The sequence below is a fragment of the Hipposideros armiger genome, unplaced genomic scaffold (assembly GCF_001890085.2).
Source record: "Hipposideros armiger isolate ML-2016 unplaced genomic scaffold, ASM189008v1 scaffold_12, whole genome shotgun sequence".
NCBI classification, from domain to species: domain Eukaryota; kingdom Metazoa; phylum Chordata; class Mammalia; order Chiroptera; family Hipposideridae; genus Hipposideros; species Hipposideros armiger.
In genome coordinates, this window is record NW_017731362.1 from 545,668 (window position 1) to 565,804 (window position 20,137).

At 43.6% G+C, this 20,137-nt stretch overlaps 1 protein-coding gene across 17 annotated transcripts in view; it reads left to right on the forward strand.

Annotated features, from left to right (window-relative positions):
• Positions 1-20,137, forward strand: part of SEMA6D (semaphorin 6D) — a 59,109-nt gene that overhangs the window by 15,372 nt on the left and 23,600 nt on the right. The window contains exon 1 of one of the 17 annotated variants that reach the window (XM_019664357.1): positions 13,524-13,595. The exons of 15 other annotated variants lie outside the window; for them this stretch is intronic. The gene's annotated coding sequence lies outside the window, so the exon portion shown is untranslated. Of the gene's footprint in view, positions 1-13,523; positions 13,596-16,967; positions 17,027-20,137 lie in introns of those variants that run through there. One more of the 17 variants, XM_019664363.1, reaches the window with a different exon arrangement.

Below are 20,137 nucleotides of genomic sequence, written 5' to 3' on the forward strand. Positions count from 1 at the left end.
GAACAGACTTGCCCCAGGTCTCCGTGGATAGAATCATAACACCTGCTCATGCCCGAAGCCTCATATGCGGTCCTGGGCAGGGGATGGGACCGCCACCACCACCACAATGGGCTTCGATGGAAGAAACACACCAATAGACACAGGAACAAAATCAGCATTGTATTACAAAGTGCTTGTATTTATACATCTATGCATATTATGTACCTACAGTGTATATTACATAAACACAGTCATGAGTGCACTCAAGCTATAAAACTTTGGTGTTTGGGTAGAAATATTTTTCTGCCATTATTTGAAAATTTTGTATACCTAGAACCCAGTTTTTATTTAATTAGGCAATTAAAAAATACAAAAGATGTGACATTGGAAGACAATGCTACAAAAAAATGGACAGAATATATAAAACAAGTGTGCCTTCACTGTGCTTCCATAGTTTTTCTTTATTTTCTTCCTGAGTTTTTGTTCTAAATGAGGAATAAGATCCCTCTACCAGATTAACACTTTGAAATATCATAATAAATATATGCCGTAATTATGAAGGCACTTTTATCTCTTGATTGGTAGAGATAGAAACGCTAACTATATTCTCTTCAACTCTGAGACATTCCATGACTATAAATTCACATTTTCTCATGGTTCCTACTTCAGAAAAACCCATTAATTCCTGAAGCTCTGAAGTTAAAGTTTCATGTATTTTGGTTATATAGTGTAAATCCTGTATCTACAGAGGAAATTTACGCACTTATTTTCTTTCTTGTCCCTTAATGAAATATATTGCGGGCTCCCTGAATGGAATCTTAGCCGGCTCTTCCTCCACTCTGGACTGTTCGACCTCTTTTCCTGGTACGGTGATGCAATAAATCAGTCCTGAAACCCCATAAAATATGGGCGAGGAGGCTCTGTCTTTGTTCAACTTTGTACCTGTCTTTGTACACCTGAACTGCCTTTGCAGTAAGCTGTAAAATTAACCACCTAGATTTTCAATATCGGAAATTTCTAATTTCAGTGTTTTATGGTTGCGTTTTTGTTCACCAAAGTGAAACTTCACGCAGGCCTTATCAAATAAAAGTCTCACTCCTTAAAGACAAGCAACAGCCTTTGCAGTGTGTTCTCTGTATATCCAACCTGCACTGTTTTCCTTCCAGAAAACTATGAGTCTCCAGGAGTCCAAATGGTCCTAAGGTCAAATTTTGATTCTGCCACTCTACCTCTTGGAGCCTTGTTTCTTTATGAAAATTCAGGATAACATATGTACCCCTAGAGATGTTATGATGTCTTTCTTCGGGAGGAAATATATTGCAAAGCACTTAACATTGTATCTGACATAATAAAAACTCAAATTGTAGTAGTTTTGTTATTATTACTATTGTTTTCATAGCGAGGATGCCTGGCAATGTATGAAATATTCATATCTGAAGGGCTTGTAGATTTTGCATATGGATAGGTTCCATTAAACATCTGGATGGCTACTTCTAAATGCAGAGACAAAAAAAAAATACAAAACAGTTGTGGTAAGAAGTTGGCACTTCTTGAGCTCATAAAAGCACAGTAATGCTACCACATGTACGCACTGGCACTCAGGTTTAGGCCATGGATCCGGCAACTTATTTGTGTTGGGGCTGGGAGAATTTATTATGTTCTGAAGTATTTTCAGATTGTGAATTGTGACACTTAAATAATGGACCAAGTACTCAGGGTGACTTACTGTATTAACTCAACCCGACCCTTGGTCTTAGGGGTAACTCTAGGTGCATTCCTTCACTCCCTTCACTTCCTCATTTATGTATCTATCCAACAGATAATTTTTGAGCTTTGTCGGTGTCCAAAGAACCTTTCTTCCCCTTTGCCTTCATAGAGTGAAAGCCTAGTAAATAATGAAATAACTGCACTGAGGGTCAGTGTCATGGGTGTGTTAACCTGCACTGTCGCACTTGGCCCTGTGCCTAGAATGCTCTGCTGTAGCATATCTTGAAATTGTTAATAATTTTTGAGTAAGGGGCCCCACATTGTCAGCTTGCATTGGCCCCTGCAAATCGTGGAGTCGGTTCTGATGGCTCCTTTTCCTCAATGTTGTTTATTCTGTGTTGATCTGAGTAGATAGACAGGAGTTGGAGAGAGTCACAGAGTCTGGCTCTGAGTTCCCACCATGTTAATACTCAAACCGCCTAATTTCCCTGGGCCTTGTTTTCACTGTTGTAAACTAAGACGGAATAGACACGGTCTCCAGAGTCACTGCTGGTAATCTTCACACTTCAAGGCAGGAAGACATGAGAGTTCAATGATGGCAGGCCTGGCTTTGAGTGACAACTGTGGGGACTACACTCTCAGAACTCAAAATTAGGACTTGGGGATTATGAGATCAAAAGGAAAAAAAGTTGAAATCAGGCTTCTTGAGAAGTTGAGCTGTGTAGTTGAAACATTTGACCTCTAGACTTAGGCCTACATAAACATGCCGTTTGGTGCTTTTACAACATAAATTCAAATTGATTGAGCACTGGCATTATTCTGCTCGTTTCATTTGGATCTATCCTTTCCTCTCTATAGATTTTATGCTAATGTCCCAGAGGAGGCTTAATTTAATTTAGTACTTTCGCCACATTTGAAAAAAAAAATCTATATCCAAGGCCTTAAAAATCTAATATACAAATATTAGCATCCTTGAAAATTCTCTAATTTATAATCCTAGAAGTTTTGTATGTTGCAAGATGGTAATGAAAATATTTAGTCAGCCCTCTGGTGTGGGCATTGCCCAATTAAAACACCTCATAATGTGGTACCACATGAATGCCAGCTTAGGGTGTATGCCATGTCATCTTACATTTCAGTGTTCACTTTTAGCAAAAGCGCCACTCTGTTCATGGTGGCCCAAATATCCGGTTCTACAGAGACCCAGTCTCTCCAATGTGTAAGAAAGAGGCACCACCCATGAATCTGCATTTACTTGGTGTGAAAAGTAAGATCTCTGGTTCAGTCATTCTGACACCTCTGAAGCACTGTTACAAGTTCCCAGTTAAAACTTCTAGCTGTTTAATGGCAAGCATAGACTTCAGATACAAATTAAGTTTGTCTTTTTTTCTTTATCAAGTGGAGGTCACCAGCAATTTACAATGAATAAGGAGATTTCAAAGAAAAACCACTCTAAGTTAACTGAGATTCAGTAATCATCATTTGTAGCTACACCTTCAGTTCTGCCGGAAGCCACCTTCTATTTGAGCAAATTTTAGATCACAAGAGAATGGTGCTGCTGGAAGTGTCTCTAATCATTTACCTAAACATTTGCATCATTAAATGGGTCTTTCTACTTTACAAGCTTGCTGAGGGCCTGTTGGAGCCAAAGGGATGGGGACTTTCTGTAGTGTTAAAAGCCCACAAACAACTCCAGTGTAAGTCACAGTACCAGGAGCCAATTAAGATCAAAGCCATGATGCTTAGTGCTACAGATTTCATCACTTAAATATTAAGCAGTTTTTACTTTGACACTGATCAAGAGGTGTTAATATAGACTCTTTTAAACAACTCAAATCATTGACATTGTGTGTGTATGTGAGAAAAAAAATGGTAATTTTTTTCTACTCTCAAGAGCGAAAAGTATCATGTCTTCCGGCCTCCTAAAAGTTACTCAGTTTAGGGGTTTGTTTATTTACTTAACTCGAATTTAATTTAACCTTACTTAATTTTACTTTATCCTGGAGGAGAATATCTTGACTTCTACCTGTTTTACTATCTGCAGTAGTAGGTTGCTTAGCTTAGAGGCCTTGGAAGCAAATAGGAGTTTACATTTTAGCTCCCAAGGTGTTTCTTCAGCCCTAATGGTTGATTGACTGACATGTTTACATTTGTATTCTCATTGAGTGGGCTGATTCGAAAAGGGCCACACAGAGAGCTGGTCTGACTTCTTGTTGCTCTAACAACTAAAGGGAGAATTGCAGAATTATTTGGCATTTATTTTATGTCTAAGAGAAATGGCTCAGTGTGACTGAAATTCTGAAATAGATTCAGTGTTCCAGCAGCCATTTATGTTTAAGGTAAAATGTAACACGTTCTGCCTGGAAATTAGTGTATGAAAACATGTATTTAATGTCTCCCTACACATTCAAATAAAAGTTTACTCAACACCTTAGATTGATACTTACTTGGATCCTCGTGAAGTGGGGCGATGATCCAGCAGAGAGCAGGAAGGCTGGCAGAGAAAGAAAGGTCCTTACTTCCTGCCACTTCTCTCACAGGGCTTTAGGAGGAAGTTTGGGATTGGACCGAACCAGGTTTTTCTGTGCATGTTTTTGTTTGTTTGTTTGTTTGTCTTTTTATTGGGGAATTGGGGAAGGGGAACAGGCAAGTTGCTGTCTTTTTGTTCTTCAGTCTAGTTGTGGAGGACGTTGCTTCACTGGCCCAAGTTGGCACCATCATTGTGCTCTTCCCGGGCGAGGCAGATCAGTCACCAGCTTCTGGACGGCCGTTCACTGCGGGTGCTGGCCGCTCATGCTGGCTGCTGGCTACACACGGTAGTCCACGGCAACCCACCTGCCATCGCCGGTGACTCACGCCAGCCCAGCTCCAGGTTGAGCTGTTGTTCAGCATCTTAGCTGTAGAGGGTAGCGTCACTGGCCTTCATATGTGGGATCCGAACCGGGGTCCTCTGGCGTCCCAAGCCAACTCTTAACCAATGCGCCACTCGGCCGGCCCTTTCTGTGCATGTTTTTAGAGTAGAGAAAGGAGACCTTAATGCCAATATTTGAACAACTGGGGTAAAAATGGTTATGGCTTTAAACATCCAAGTGTCCAACTGCAGTCAGGTTTCCATTTGCGTTTACTGTTGTACATTTGACCACTGAGAAGCCTAAGCCAGGCTTGCTTTCTCCTCTGTGACTGTAGTTCTTAATTTTTAATGCAAAAGGCAATCACTAGGTTACCGGCACCAAGAGAACAGCAGTGATTTTGAGTTGGCATGAATCTTTGTGAAAATCAGATTAAAGTTCACTCCAAAAATAGAAATTGTTGCTGGTTTCATTTTAGCACTTTATATTTTAGAAGCCCAGGAAGGAAAAAGTAGGAGGTTGGAAGGGGAGAGGAGAAAAGCCAACATTAACAATATGCTAATTTAACTGCAATTTCTAGATTACCTGTTTTGTCTTACTGAACATCCAGTTACAGCTATGACATAAAATGGTAAAGGACTTATTCTCTTGGAAGTTGTTACCATCTTAAGTCAGTTATATATTTGGAGAAACATATTCCATAGGACCCAAGTTCTCGGTTCTGTTCAACAGAAGGGCAGCAACTGTCTACACAGAAAATGCTCCGCTTAATTGGGTTGGAGAGTGATTTTTTTTTTAAATGGGTCATCTCTCCATCCTTCCTTTCTTAATTGTTAAAAAAAAAAGACCAAGTTTTGTTTTTAAAAGGGGGACAAAAACTAACATAAACTGTTATATAAAATAACTTATTTAGTCTTATCTGTTCCCTTTTAATATTTGTCTGTGTGTGTCTGTTTTTATAAAGTTGTAATCAGTGGGAAAATAGTTTTATATTCTGATTTTTTTCCCACTTAGTGTCACATCATAAGCTGAGAATTGCCGCTTTTCATTATTATCTATCTTAATAGCTTCATCACATTCCAGGAGGCTGGCGTAATAGACTTTTATTTTAACCGCTTCTCCATGTTTAGAACTTTAATCTGCTTCCAGTTTTACCCCCATGATAAATAAGTCTACAATAAGCATCTTTTTTTCCCTTCTTACTTGAGATTATTTGCTTAGGGTACATTATGAGAACTAAAATTCCTGAATCAAGGTTAGTAATGTTAATGTGCATGGATGGCAGCATGTGTGCTTCACATTGCAAAATTATTTTCTAAATCGTTGCACTCATTTATCCTGCCATGGGCAATATATTCATTTTATCCTAACTTTACCAGCATTAAATATCCTTTTTAAAAAAGCCAGCTAATTTGACCAGTGTAAGATTGTACCTCATTGATGTAATTTGTATTTCTATGATTAATAAGAAGCCTGTTATTAAGGTTGGGGACAAGACATTTTAGGGACAAGTTTTGCACTGTTGAACACATAGAAAGACAATCTGAAAACTGTTGTTGGGGAATTGTCATAGCATCTGCATTCTGACCAAAGTCTCCCTGTGTTTCTGCTATACACCCAGCTCTGATGTATCATTTCAGTCTTCAGCTGATCTAAGAGGATAGCGCAAAGAAAGCAGTATTTCAGGATCGAGAGAATACCTGAAAGGATTCAGGAAACGATTCTCCCTTATTCTCCCCAAAACATGGAGTCTATCAGTTTATCCAGATGCATTAGAAACCATCCCAAAAATCAAGAAATCATTTATTTAACTCATGAGACTACAATTTGGGCAAAGCTCAGCAGAGAAACTGGTCTCTACTCCATGTAATGTCAACTGGGGTGGCTCAACTCACAGCCATAGGATCCACTTCTAAGATGGCCCATTCACATGTGGCTAGTAGGTCAGCCCAGGGCTCAGCTGGGACTGAGAGCCATGGCCTGAGTCCCTCTCCACATGGCCCTCTTCATGAAGGCTTCTCCACAAGCAGCTTGGGCTTCCTCATGCTATGGTTGTTGGGTTCAATAACATGTTTCCCATTTATTAAATTCTGGGCACTGAAACTGACACATCACTTCCACCACATTCGATTAACCAAGCAACCATATTCCAGAGACAAGAAGAGGATATGTATACCCACTTCTAAATGGGAACAGTAAAAATAGATTTGGGGACCATGATTTTACACTGCCATACATTATGTCTCGCCCTTTGAGAGACTGAAAATCTAGCTACTTGGAACGCCATAGACTGGGAGGTATTGTGGCAGTGACCTCCACCCCTGCTTTCCAGAATACTCCAGGAATGAGTTCTCCATTGACCTTATTCACCTTTCCCACAACAAGGAATTCAGTTTGGTGTCTCTTGGGCTGAGTTTTCCACTACTGGGAATCTAGCCGTTTTCCCTTCGCCCCCGACAGCCTTCCCCAGGAAGTCAGGTGTCAGTGCCTTTGATCATCTGTGTCATGGCTCTTTTCTAGTACGGTAGATATTAGAGGTGGGCCTGAGAGTGTGATGTTCTCAAGAAGAAGAATAACATTAAGTATATTTGGTACACTTACACGGGCAAAATGCTTAACTTCTAATGTGCTGACAGCCACGTTTATGAGACTCTCACCTGATTGCTAAGTGGTTGATTTCGGTATTACTAGTGCCAGAACACGGAAATTATTTGAAGGCAGCTTCTTTGTCCAGTCTTCCAAAGAGTATTCCAAGAGGGAATTTGGAACACACAGACGATGACACTGAAATCACCAGACGTGAGCTTCAGAAAACAGAGTATTGCAGGGCAGGGGACACAGCAGAGAGATGCCAACAATAATACCAACAGCAGCAACTATAAGAATAGCTCGCGAACACTTAACTGCACTTAGTGGCCAGGCACAGTTTTCAGGGTTTTCTGTGTATTCAGTCTGTAACCCTCACAACAACCCTTTAAAAATAAGTCCAGTTATTCTCTCTTTTTCACAGATGCAAGGGGAAGTAGTTGTTCCAAGGTCAAGTAGTTGATGGGTGGTGGAACCAGGATATTCTTAAACCCTGTTTCCTCCCTGGATTGTATGGGGGAGTTTATTCTCAGGCGTGGTGAGATGAGCCATCATCCTATGGTTCCTTCTGTGGGTTTCACACATTGACACCGATTTTTCAGCCATTTTGTGGGGTTGAAGAAGGGTGTGGGTGAGAACCTCACCCCTAACTCTTATTGGTCACTGAAGATGGAAAGGGAGAAGAGTAGACAAGCCTTCCAGAGGTGGAGACGTACCCTCCTTAAATGCTCCCCCTCACATCCACCCTAAGGAAGATTCCACAGGAGCCAAGGGAGAGCGTCGGGCCTTCCACCCCCAGTTTGTTTCCACACAAGAGCACCTAAGTAAGGAGGTTCCCTTCCTTGGGGGCCGGTTACTGCTGCACTCAGTGCTCTGTCATCCCTGGAAATAAAGGCTTTGATGTTGGGTCAAGGTTGGTAGAAAAGAGGCCCCTCACCACTTCAAAGGTGGAGGTTTGAAGGAAGAGGTGGAAACCAACTCCCAAGACCTGCGTAGGCAGGATCTTAGCTCACTTCCCGCATGAAATTCCTCTTGTTTCATTCTTTTATAGAAACTTGATTTGTGTTTTTGTCTGAGACAATTACCTGCTAGGTCATTAGAGTGGAAGAAGGGATATGGGGGAGATAGTGTTGTTTGTATCTTAACATAACCATAGCAAAATCAAGCTAAAAAGGGGCCCGTGTTCTCATCTTAATAAATTACAAATGCCTCTTTCTCCTCTACTTTCTGTTTCTTCTGCTTTACCTTTTTCCGGTGCCATAATTCAGACCACAAACGTGGGAGTCAAGCTGACTTCAGCCTGGATACTTAGTTTGGTGACTGAAGGCAGATTATCTCTTTATTTTCTCATCTGCTAATTTAGAAAGCTAGCAGCAGCTTCCTAGGGGGTGCTTAGCACAGCACCTAGTGCTTGCTTAGCATGCAGCCACGGCTTGTTGTGATCATTACCGTCACTACTTTTACAGTCGCCAGCATGTGCATATTACACATAACTCCAGGTGTGTAGCACATAAACAAAAATGCATGTGTTATCAGGCAAACTGTGCTCTCTTAATGGAGCAGGAATGGGATATATTTCATGTATCAGCACATGAACTTGTATCCACGAATCAGTCATAGATCCTGCCTCCTAGGAACTCACAGTCTAATCAGAAAGACGAGTAAGTAGACGACCAGTGCTCCCCACCATGGCAAACCCATAGTCAAAATGGATGGAGTGTTGCGAAAGGAGACCAGAGAGAAAGAGAGATGGAAAGGGGCTCCAACTGGTGATGGGTCCTTAGGGACGATTAGGGACTTGCCAGTCAGAGAAGCCTGGAAGACGTACCAGGTCCAGGAAACAGCAGGAACCAAGGGCAGGAGGTTGCAGAATAGCTGCATCCAGGGAAATAAGAATGGTAACATTTGAGCAAAAGCATAAGCGATTTCAGTACACCGAGCCGATGCAAACTGCAGCTAAATAAAGCACTGATAATAATACTACTTCACACTTGTATAGCACCTTTACAATTTACAAGTATTTTTACTCAGATTTTCTCACTTGTCCCTTTAAAAAGCCATGGTGAGGTAGTCAGCAGCGATGCTCCCTTATCTCACCTCAGAAGAGGTGACAGTGTGTGGGAGGCCACATGCAGGTGGTGCCCGTGCTGCAGGGTCCCTCCAGTCCGTGGCCGCCATGCCTTCCTCTCCCTCGGGCAGGTTGGATGCTGCAGAAAGACAGTAAGCAGAGAAGGTATAACCGACTCACCTGAGACAGAGTGTAGAGCCTGGGAACTTTTGATTGGAGCACCTCTGAGAGCAGTGTTCCCACCCTCATTGGGTTGAAGGTTGTGCCTGTGTTAATAGCCGCCTCTCCTTGAGTCCCCGATACCTTGAAGGTGCTCTGGGCTCCTCAGCATGAGCAACATGAAAGAGGCAGCTCTCCCTCCCTGCCTTGTATAGACACAACCACTTGGGAAGAAACCCATCCAGAGAGCCCTCTGTGTTTTTTCTCCAAGTCCTCGGAGAGTTCTTTACTTACTCAGGTTGTTACCCCACTTTATCCTGTATCCTTTATGCAAAAGACCCCAAATTCTCCACCTTTCCTGGTTTATAATCCTTTCTTTTTATCAAGAAGCTGCAAGTCTAGAATAAGGGGAGGTGGTGAAAGGAAAGCCAGCCACCCTTTTCCCTCCAGAGGTAACTGAGCTAATTTCTCTCAGTCTTTTCAGCAACACTCAGGCTGTTTGCATGTCTTAAAAGCAACACTTTTCTGTACGTCCCCAGGATGCTCCCAGTGACTAGGATAGAGTTTGGGGTCCCAGCTCCAAGGCACTGGTCATTGTAGGAAATGGGCCAGAGAATAGCATTGGAGCATTTGTCAGTCCTCTTACGTCCATCCCAGTGACAGCAAAATTAATGGAAGCCCCAGTCTCATAGTGGTGAGACGAGCAGTGGTGAGAGAATGCCTTCCTTCCGCACACACTGCAGCATGCCTTCATGGTGTGTGCCTGTCTGCACTGCAGACCGTGGATGGCCTGTCCTTAGCAGAGCACCATCCGTGGGAAAAGTGCTCTTCAGAGATTTTCAACTGATTTTTTTCCCCCGATAAGGTACAGGGTTGCATGGAACAACTCATTGAACAGATAACTATTAAAAACCTGTGTACCAACCACTTTTTCAGAAATGTATTTATGGACATAAGGGATACAGTCCCTGCACTCAGGGGACTCATCCTGGGGGGCTGGGGGAGGGGAGAGGAAGTGGAGAAAGTGAGGAAATGTCATACTGTGTGGTATGTGCTCTGATGCACAGGAACCCAGGTTTTTAGTGGCAAAAGGAGGAAGAGGGGACGTCCTGGTGGGGAGTGGTTTCTGATCAGGAATTGGCCATGTAAAGAAAGAGGAGAGGACCAGAAGGACCTTCCGGGTGGTGGACACAGCACATGCAAAGGCAGAAGGGCAGGAGAAGCCAGTTAGTTTTGGAACGAGGTGACTCCATACACCCAGAGCATGGAGCGCTAAGAGAGACGGTCCAATGCTGTTCTCAGACGCTTGGGCCTCATAGTTGTACGATCGCTTCTGGCTGTCATGGTGGAACCCAGTTTTTATTTTGTCTATATAAATCCTCTTTGATATTAGCCATTGAGGTGGTAGAGCACGGAACCTAGAGACAGATGTTCCAGAAACATATTAACAGCCTACCCTTGAGCAGTTCTTTAACTCTTCCTCTGTACGGTGGACTAACTCAGCATTCTCTAAGCAGATACCAGCTACCCGACACGATGGTGGGTTATAAAGATAAACAGAACAGACATAACTTCTGTCCCTGTGAAGCAGAGATCATAATTTCTGCCCTAAACCTTTAAAGACCAAAATAGATAAGGCATGTTTTCTTTGGAAAGCATAAGAGACAATAAAAGTGAAAAGCTTATAGACTAATCCCTGGTCTACAATGAATATTGCGGAGGCCTGGGCATCCCTGATGCCCGCTCCCCCACACAGAAGTAGTTAATGAAATACCTCCATCAGCTACAAAGTGCACTTGGGGAGGCTAAGAAACCTTAGAGATCCTGGGTGTATGTGGCCTGAGCTTCCCACAAGCATATCACACAATTTAAAGAAGAAATTGGAAGTGATCTGTTGACCTGTGGGAGGGCCCGTACCGCCTTACCCCAGGGTCCAGGGAAGCTAAGGCCAGCACTTAAAGGCAGTATTTCCCCAAACCACATGATTGTGAGGGAGAAAAAGAATGGGTCCTCTACCATTCCGTCTGGGACACTATCAGAATGCCAGATCCACATTCATAAACGCCAGCAGAGACGCTTTCGGTGTCCAACACATCAGCTACTTTGTACTACAAAGCGCATTTGTGGTTACAGATCAGAAGCAGGATGGTACGCTCTCCTGTCTTGGAGTTCAGAAGCTGTACACGCTCTCTGTATCCTAGGCAACACCTATGCTATAGGAAAAAATTAGAAGTGTGAATTGGGAATCATTTTACTTTTGATAAAGAGCCTTTTTTGACCTAGACACCGAACTCAGAATCATAAAAATCTAGTGTCTTGCAGGAGACCTTAGAGATCATTGAGATTCTAGCCCAACTCTCATTGTGTAGATGAGGAAACTGAAACCAGACGAGGTGAATTGGCTTTCTCATGGCCTCTCGGCTCCTGAGAGGCCACGTCAGGAGTGGAATCCAGATTTCTTAACTCACTATTATCTCCAGGTGTGTTTGCTGTCCGGGGAAACATTACCATCCCCTGAGGTGATTCATGAAGGAAGGGGAGAAGAAACGCAGATAAGGGTAGTAAAACGTTTGAAGCATAATTAGAGCAATAGCAGTAGAACCACATAACCCTTCCTTTTAATGTCTTTAGCCTTGAATGGGCTTCCTGGTACTCACCCGATCACGTCACATGTGCCAGGAACCCTGGTATTCTCTTTAAATAATTCGTTGACTCCTCACAACTCTGTGAGAGAGCAGCTAGCATTATCTCCAGTGTACAGGGAAACTGAGGTGCAGAGCAGTTAACCAGCTTGCCCGAGAGCAAGTGGCTGGTTACATGGAGAAGCTGGGACTCCTACATAGGCGGCGGGCTCCAGAGCCCTTGTCTGCGGCCAAGGAACTCCCCTGCTCAGCCTTCAGCCAGACTCCCCCCCACGTAGGAGGAAGGGCCCAGCATATCTCACACCCTCTGGGTGTTGAGTCGATTTAGTACAAATCAGCAATTGGCACCAATTTACCTAACCTCCCATTTTGCCTCTGGAGCCAGAGGTTTCGAAAGCTCATAAACATCAGAGATGGGGCCCAGTCAAAGGTCTATAGGTGAGTTACAGCGAACAGACTCAGGCCCAGTCTGGGCCCCCTGAGAGCTTCTGCTGGCCATAAAATTCACTTTGGGCCATTTATTATTCTCACTTTTAGTTACAGCTTCATGGTTAGTCCAGGATTGTTGCACTGAACCTAACTCACTAGGGCCCTCATTTACATCAGGACAAAACAGACTAAATATATGTATTTATACACACACACACACACACACACACTCATAGGAAGTTGTAACAATAGTAGAGTCCTATGTACTCTTCACCGAGGAAGTGCATTTTTTAAAACAAGTCAACTGAAATTTTCTAATGAAATGTGAATAGTGGTAATGGCTTTAGATCCTTCAGGACAATTCGTAATCATTCTCCACATTTGCCGTGGACAAGTAACTGTTACTATGTTTTCCATTGCAGAGGGAAAATGCAAAGGCTGTGTTTTTGGCAACGGAAAACCACAGGACTTGGACAAGGAATTCTTGGCTTTTAAAAATTCTTGGCTTTTAAAAGACCACTTCTCTTTCTCTGGGTTGTTGGAGTTGAACCCTCCTGTAAACCCATCAACCACAGTTTTAAATCATGACATCACCTGAGAACTTCTGGTGAGATGATTGCAGAATATAAAACACGAAGACATGAGCTCTTTCATACAGAGCAAATTCCTGTTTTGGGCAGTGATGATAAACATAGATCACTGGACTTCGGTGACATCTGTACCAGCTTAACCATTCTGGGACCGTCAGTCTCTTAATATATCTGCTTATTGTCTCCCAGGAATAGCAGGGGCCCAGCCTCAGCCTTTCCTTGCCTAGGAATTACTCATGTTCTTTGAAAACCTGAAAAGATACCATGGAGGCTATTGAAAGCTATGGCTCCACAGTGGTGGCATCAGACAAGTCAGTAGAATCAGAGCAAACATGCTCTATTTCTGTCATTCCAGCCCAGAGGGCAGAACCAGGCATGGACCCAGACCCTATTATCCTGAACAGAATGTCACGTGCAGGCCATATGGCAGCCCCAGCAGGTCATCTGGTAGAATAAGCCAGTGTTCCAAAGACAGGCTGAGTCCTTTGGCATCATGCTACACTCATCCCTTGGAACCCTGAGCTCTTCCTTTGTCTGGGAATGGTTCCTTTCCTGGAGGCCAAAGGGGACTACGTGTATGGAGGAGGTAACAAAGGAAAAGCCTTTTAATTTCTCTTGTCGCTAGTTAGCCTTGAAAGTCCTGTGGTCCCCCCTGCAAAAAAAAAGGACACCCTTGTTCTCATTTCTGCCACAGCCACCTGCTATCTGTTGTTTGTCTTTTTGTATTATTATTACTGTAGATGGTTCCTGTGTTTTATATTTTCACAAAGCTAGTCCTCATCTTTTATCTCTTAAGGAGTTGATGTGTTTTGTCATCTGCCTGGGTAGCAGATTCTCCCTGCTTAGATACAGGGCCCTTCCTCTCATTAGTCTCTTGTGTTATTTGCACTTGAAATGAAGATTGTTTCTAGGACAATTTAGCTTTAAAATGTTATCTAGTCTGAGTGAAGGTGGACAGGCAAAAACTTGTAGGCAAGTCTCACTAGGATTTTGTTCCCCAGAGACGTGGTTCTGATCAGAGGTCAAATTCTGGGAATCCCTGTCTGGATTTGCTTAGAATTTGACAAAGACAGGTTAGGTCCTGTTTTCTGCCCCTTCCTGCCCAGTTCCTTTTAAGTTCAGTTCCTCTTTGAATTCTTATTTGATCAGAAGCATTGAAAATTCAGATTTAAAGTGAAAATCTTCAATAAGAGCTGGTTTAATTTTCAAGGAACTACTTTAAATAGCCAGCTTTCCTCATGCATGTAAAATATAATTAAAATAAACACAATTGACCCAACTTTTTGGACGACATGGATTGTAAAAGCAAGGCGTTAATAAAGAGCACAAGAAGCTCTGGAGCCCACAGCACACCCTTTTCTCCCTTCCATGGTATCTACTGCCACTTTTCTATCAGAGTCTAGCCCCAAGAAAAGATCATGTAAATGTATTCATACTGATTCCTGGCTTATATTATACTCTAACGCTACTTTATAACTGGGAAAAACGGCCATCAGCCACAGAAAAGAATTTCCCATTGCAGACTCCCCAGCGTCCGCTAGCCGGTAGGCAGGCTGATTTTTATTTTTGTTTGTTGGGGAGCAGGGGGTCACGTAGGCTTGCTTCTTTGCCAGTTCCACATGCCCTGCTCTTTAATCTCAGGAACTAGCGATTCTACTTTCCTTCGTTTTGGGAAAGCTGCAAAACGGGCGGGAATTTCAGCGGGAGGTGACGGAAGTCACTTATGGACTGCGGTTGCCTACCTCTCCTGCATCAAAGAGAAATTTGTTAATGATGGGCCGGTGTGAAAAGAGGCACCTGTTGCCATTTGTGAGAACCCCTTGGTTCTGCAGCACCTGGGAACTGGTGGACTGGGGGTTAGTGAGGATTGGGTGCCAACGCAGTAGGAGAACAAGGATAGCCTCAAGATTGTAGGTGTTGGGGGCAGCGGTGGAGCTCTGTTCGCGATGTAGTTAGTTCCTGTGCCACGGCTGCGTCCGGTCACAGGTACCACTTCCTTCATTTATGTCTTCCTTCCTCTGTTCATTAAATACTGGCTGAGGGCCTCCTGGGTGCTTAGACCCTGTACGTACCCGATGCTGGTGATAAAAACAGCAAGTGCTCGAGCAACCCAGTTTGATAGAGAAAATAAATAACATCACTAGGAAGTGATAAGTTCTGTAATAGAAGCATTCACATGGCATCATAGTATGATCAGCCACCCTGAGGGCAGCCGTGTGGCTAAAGGAGAGGGATTTGGGGTAGGAAGAAGAAGGGAAAAGGGGGCAAGTCCAGGGCCATTTTGAGCTGGTGAGTTGACAATTTTCAGGAAGGGCATTTTCGAGAGAACAATGTGTGCAGAAGACACCATTCTGAGGTCAAGATGGGGAAACATCAGTAGCTAAAACAGTGAAGCTGGCAAGAATCAGGTTGTGGAGGACCTCGTAAATCTTGGAAATAAACTTGAACTTTATCATAAAGGCCTTCGGGAACTGATGTTTTAAGACAGGGAAGTACCATGATAGAATTTGTGCTTTGGAAAAACCATTCTGGTGGCTTTGTGGAGAATGAGGTAGAAGCCTAGGAGAGCAGAAACCCGTTAGGAGTGGACTCTAGAACAATGAAGAGAAAGAATCAATAGGATATACTGACAGATTGGAAAGAGAGGATGGATGATGGACAGAGAGAAATCTAGGATGACTCCCAGGTGTAAAGCTTAAGTGACTGAGAGGAGTATTAAAAGTACCAATTACAACAACAATAATAATAATGGCTGTAATTATTGGATCCTTACCAGGTGCACAGGTACGTGCTTTACATAGATTATTTCCCTGAACAATCATAATAATATCAGTGCTATAATTATCTTCATTTTAGGCAGGAACACTTGAGACTGTGAGAGGTGAAATGACATGCCCGAGGTCACTTGGCTGGTGAGTGATAGTACGTGAATCTGAACCCAGGCACTCTGGGCTCAGAGCCTGTGCTCTTTGAGGAAGATAGCAGGAGGACAAGCTAAGGTGAAGCATCTTAAGTTCAGTTTGCACATGCTGAAATTAAATTGCCTGTATTTTGCTAAGGTCAAAACATCTAGCAGAGAATTGGACAGCTGGGTCTGGAGCTAAGGAATGTGGTTTGTGCAGGACACGTGGAATTGGGATTCCTCATTAATCGGTGGTAGTGAAGCAGGTGGGTGTAGCGTTGAGTGAATCTCAAAAGAGCCAGGATGGAACCATGCAGAACCACACGTAAGAACGTGTGTGTTCAAACAAGCTTGGGAAGGTTGCTGAAAAGGAGTAGCTAGAGAGATAAGATAACGATGAAAGTCAAAAGTGGAGTTCCAAGATCTGATGGAGGGACCCACATGATTAAATGCCTCGAGGAGATGAAAGATGATTTAAAATGAGGATTGAGTTGGACTTAGCAATTAGGTGGTTGATGGACAAGAGCTGATGTTAGACTGAAGTGGATTAAAAATGTAATAAAAAGTGAGAAAATGGAGACAGTGGGCTCAGACTTCTCTTCAAAGAAGCTTGGCTGGAGAATGAAGGGAGAGACAGGGAGATACGGAAGGCAGCCTCCAAATCAGGGGAAATACTGTTTGTTGTGGGAGCCACCGGAGATGCTGGGATGTAGGGAGAAGAGAAAGAACCTGTGGGGCAGTGGGAATTACACTGGGACATTTATCCGAGTAGGTCGGGGAAGTAGGATTTTCCCATCCAGCCCTCAGAGGAGATCATGGACTCTTAGCAAAGAAAGTGTTCCTGTGCTTTCAGTTTACCCACCTCTAATTACATGAAGAAACGCGAACCAGAAAAGTGATCTGTCCGTGGTCACACAGTCTGTCCGTGTCCCCAGATCTGCTGGTGCCTGGTCCGTTTCCTCTCCTGCTGCCATCATCAGGGGGAGAAGAATCCCTGAGATGCTCCTCATGGTTCTGAGTCCCCGGTCCTCCAGAGTGGCTCTTCCCGCCTCTTCAGAATGCATTTCCTTCCAGACCCTGATGTGATTGTCAGTGGGGCTTCAGCTGTGTGGAGGGTGAGTTAGGGGGCTGCTTGGTCATTTCCTCAATATACTATGCGGCAAGGTTTTAGGTAGTTAATTATCAAGTGTCATTAACATAGCAGTGTTGGAAGTTTCTTCTCACCTGAGCTCCCAAGTTTCCCAGGGAGGTTCTCAGAGTGAAGGGCCTTTCAGCCACCTCTTCCTGACCCAGAGTAGGGGAGGATATCTCTGTTCATACATGGCACCTGGTCCCCAGGCCTGAACACAGGAGAGGATTGGGTAGAGGTGGGGTGGGAGAGCAGTAGAGAGTCCTTAAATGAGAGAGCCGATTGCTCTCCCAAAGTACTTCATCAGTCAAGAGTCACTTGGCGAACCTGAAGGCAAGTAGCTACCTACCCTGCCTAGAAGGGCTCAGTATCTCGCCTCATCTTTGCTTATGGGTCTTCTGGAGTCCCTGTGTATCTAGTGGTGGCTCATCATCCCTTCCCGCCTTCTTATACTCCACAGGTTATGCTGTCAGCCTGGTTGGCATACTGTTCTGACTAAATACTGATGTTGAGCCCTGATGAAAACCACAACCCTGCACAGAACACACTGCCTAGAATCTAGAGCTGTGAGTGCTATATAAACACAAACTCTCTTTTGTAATGGACGCTGCGAAGACACAACTCTCTGTGCCTTCAAAGGCTCCAAGGAAGAGCAGTTAACTTGGCTTCTCTTTTGCTCTTTTTCAACCTACCTAAACCCATTGTCTCTTCTCCATTTTGTCGTGTGTGGCTGTCAGGTGGTAGACCTGTGATTCTTGTAATCCCAGGGGCCATCATTTTCATGGACTGCAATGTGAACCGTGTGCCCTGGAATTTTAGGGACAATAGAGCACCTGGTGCCCCTGAGCTACAGCTCTAGTTCCACCCCCACCCTCTCCTGTAGTTCATCACACTCTGAACGAGAAGAATTCCTGCTGTCTGGGAATAGAGTTCCGGGTGCCCATCCTCCTGGGATCCACTGCCCATCCTCTTTTGTTGTTATTGTTTTGTTTAGCAATATTAAATAAATCTACATTAGACAGGAGTCCCAAATACTAATCTTGCCTTGAGAGATTCTTTGTGGTGATTCAGGGCACATAGCTAGTTCTTTTGTTTATTCCTTCATTCATAGTTCATTCATCGTTGTCTCAAGTATTGACCATGGTGAGACATGCTTGTCCCCAGGGACCAAGGACAAGCTTCCCTAGGCTCTGAAAAGTTAGGAAGACTTAAGTAGGCCAAAAATGGGAGAGAAGTGCCGTCCAGAAGGCAAGTAGGAGCAAAGGCCTCGCGGAAGCAGGTCGCATGACACATTCCAGGGCCAGAAACAGAGCCAGCATGGTGGAAGCACAGTGAAGCGGGATAAGGCTGGAGCGGGAGGTAGGACTCAGAGCACAAAAGGCCGCATCACGGAGTACTGGCCCGTCTCCTAAGAATAATAGGAAGTTATTATTAATAGGATTATATGATGAGGCTTATATTCTGAGAAAGGTAATTCTTGCTTCATCTAGAAAATGAATGGGAGACAAACAAGGGACAGACAGAAAAGTTGGGAAAAGGTCAGAAGAACGTGGATTAGGGAAGACAAGGAAAGGTAGTGTTTTAAAAATCGGTGAACACTCAACTGTGTCTAAATCTACTGAGCAATCACATGAGACAGGACTGGAAAGTAACTGTTGTTTAGTTACCTGGAGGCCATCAGTGACTTGATTGAGAGAAGAGCTAGAACAGAGGAAGTAGAAGAATGAATAGGAGGTGAGGAAATGATAACAGTTAAGGAAAAAACCAACTTTTTCAGTGTCTGTGAATGGAAGGAAAGAGATAGGTGGTGGCTGGAGGAGTATATGGAGTCACAGGAGCCTTTCTACCTTTTTAATTTTTTTTAGATGACAGAGGCTTGGACAAATTTAAGTGTTGATGGTTTAGTATTTAATCAACACAAAGTTATAGAGTATTTAGAGAGGGAAAAATATAATCAATGTTTTTTTTCTGTTTTGGGAAAGTCAGAAGGGTTTGTTGGGTTTAAACACATGGAGAAAAGTTGGGGAATGAAATCTCTTAAAACAGGAGAGAAGGAAGGAGAAAGGAGATGAAGATGCGGGTAAGCTGAGGTATTTGGCGAGAGCAAGGGGGGAGGTGTGGAGGCAGTTCCTAGCTCACAGCGTTTGTTTTTAATGGGAAGTAGCTGGCGGGCAGCAGGGAAGACGGCAGGACAGTGAGGAGAGAGAACAGATTAGGGCCTTGAGGAAAATGGGAAAAATTTAAACTTCCTGATTTGGAGAGTGGGCTAATCTAGTAAAAACCACATAGGCTCCCCCCAGAGTTTTACAGTGCTAGCTGGAGTGGGTGATCAATAATTCTGTGATATTACTTACTACCAAATTGCACCAGCGTGTGGTTGTCTTCACCAGTGCTCAGCTGTTCTGGGGCAGGTGCAAAAGGTAAATGGCTGAGCTCATTCGAGGTCAGAGCTTTGCAAGACAGCCTGACAGAAACAAAGGAGGAAGAAGTCTAGGGTATAGGTAAACATACTATTGAAATGATGAAGTGGTACGTCAAGGTTAGAGAAAGCTGTTGTTGAACTGGGAGAAAGGAGAGTAACAGTTACTAGGACAAGCAGTCAGGGTGAAAGTGGTCAGACAAGCAAGCTGGAAGGACAGTAGATTGGGATCAGAGCATGTGATGCTTGACTTTATGATTTTTGAGGTGAAGAAGCTAGATCTGATAACAAGCCCCAGCATGGAACCATGCACCGAGGCTGTTAAAGCCTTTGATATGTCTTCCTTAGAGAAAGTGACTGGGAAGTTATCAGCTAACAGAGAGGAGAGACAGAACCTCAGATAAGCAAAGATGGTTTTGTAAGATCATGGAGACCCAAGGTCTAGAAAAATTGTTAGGAAACAGGGAGGACCAACTCCACTCTCAGATCCTGAGGTAGATGGAGTTTGAGAAGTGGCACCTCTAGGAGAGAGCCAGGGGAGAGCTTTAGAATCAGCATGGCGTCTTTCTGGGTTCTTTGGCCTGGATGAAATTAGGCCTACTCTGTTTCTAAACTCATTTCCTTTGAATCAATATAGCTTTCAGGGAGACAAAGACTATATACCAATTAATCTACCTG